The sequence below is a fragment of the Sinocyclocheilus grahami genome, unplaced genomic scaffold (genome assembly GCF_001515645.1).
Source record: "Sinocyclocheilus grahami isolate Dianchi unplaced genomic scaffold, SAMN03320097.WGS_v1.1 scaffold72.1, whole genome shotgun sequence".
In the NCBI taxonomy this organism is placed as follows: domain Eukaryota; kingdom Metazoa; phylum Chordata; class Actinopteri; order Cypriniformes; family Cyprinidae; genus Sinocyclocheilus; species Sinocyclocheilus grahami.
Window position 1 is genome coordinate 309,888 of NW_015505251.1, and position 2,025 is coordinate 311,912.

Consider the following 2,025-nt stretch of genomic DNA (forward strand, 5'->3'; position numbering starts at 1 on the left):
AAAAAATACTGTAGTACAACCTTTGGAACATGAAACAAAACAAAAAAACCTATTGGTAAATTACTCGTGGGCAAAACTCACTAGATATAAGACAACCTTTGGAACATGATAAAACCCTCTTGGTGAATAACTGCAGGTTTTTAAAAAAACTATTTGTGTACTGTACATACAGTAAGGGAGATATTGGCAAACTCTCACCTGTAGTAAGTCAGTCTTGTAACTAGGACTGTATTACAAGCATTAGAACATTAACAAACCCTTTTGGTCAATTACAGTAGTTTTTTTTTCTAAGAATATTTGTGTACTGTATGTACAGTAAGGGAGGTATTGGCAAAATCTCACCTGTAGTAAGTCAGTCTTGTAACTAGGACTGTATTACAAGCATTAGAACATTAACAAACCCTTTTGGTCAATTACAGTAGTTTTTTTTTCTAAGAATATTTGTGTACTGTATGTACAGTAAGGGAGGTATTGGCAAAATCTCACCTGTAGTAAGTCAGTCTTGTAACTAGGACTGTATTACAAGCATTAGAACATTAACAAACCCTTTTGGTCAATTACAGTAGTTTTTTTTTCTAAGAATATTTGTGTACTGTATGTACAGTAAGGGAGGTATTGGCAAAATCTCACCTGTAGTAAGTCAGTCTTGTAACTAAGAGTGTACTACAACCTTTGTAACATAAACAAACCCTTTTGATAAATTACAGTAATTAAAAAATATATGTATTTGGGTACTGTACATACAGTAAAGGAGGTATGAGCAAAATTTCACAAATCATAATCAGTCTTGTTACTGCAAATGTACTACAACATACAAAAAAACTGCGTACAGTAATTTTTATGAAAATAATTGTGTACTGTACATAGGCCTATATGAAGAGAGATAATGCCAAAATATCGCATGTCAGTATCTAGGAACATACTACAACCTTTGGAACATGAAAAAGCCTTTTTTGGTGAATTACAGTAGTTTTTTTAATTTTTCTAAACATTAATTTTAATTAATAATTATACTTCGTTTTGTACTGTGAGGTAAATTTGCAGACGGTCCCTAAAGCAGCCTAGTCGAATATGAAATGTGAAACTAACCGACAGAACAAGACGTGGTAAAGAGGAAAGAATAAGATGACAGTTAGGTTGACAGTAAAGACGACAGTAAGGACGACAGAACAAGATGACAGTTGGGACGACAGAACAAGACGACAGTTAGGACGACAGAACAGGACGACAGTAAGGACGACAGAACAAGATGACAGTTGGGACGACAGAACAAGACGACGGTTAGGACGACAGAACAAGATGACAGTTGGGACGACAGAACAAGACGACGGTTAGGACGACAGAACAAGATGACAGTTGGGACGACAGAACAAGACGACGGTTAGGACGACAGAACAAGATGACAGTTGGGACGACAGAACAAGACGACGGTTAGGACGACAGAACAAGATGACAGTTGGGACGACAGAACAAGACGACGGTTAGGACGACAGAACAAGATGACAGTTGGGACGACAGAACAAGACGACGGTTAGGACGACAGAACAAGATGACAGTTGGGACGACAGAACAAGACGACGGTTAGGACGACAGAACAAGATGACAGTTGGGACGACAGAACAAGACGACGGTTAGGACGACAGAACAAGATGACAGTTGGGACGACAGAACAAGACGACGGTTAGGACGACAGAACAAGATGACAGTTGGGACGACAGAACAAGACGACGGTTAGGACGACAGAACAAGATGACAGTTGGGACGACAGAACAAGACGACGGTTAGGACGACAGAACAAGACGACAATAAGGACGACAGTAATTAAATGACAGAGAAAAAGCAGGCAGGACGACAGATTAAGACGACGTCAACAGACAACATACATGCCTACATATACTGATTTACCTGAACAAGTAAATCATTTTTGACACAAATGGAACCCCATAATAGATACATAATTTAATGGTAGTCATTATTCATTTGAGCGATTTAGAAAAGTAACTTGCACTCAGTTACTAATATCAT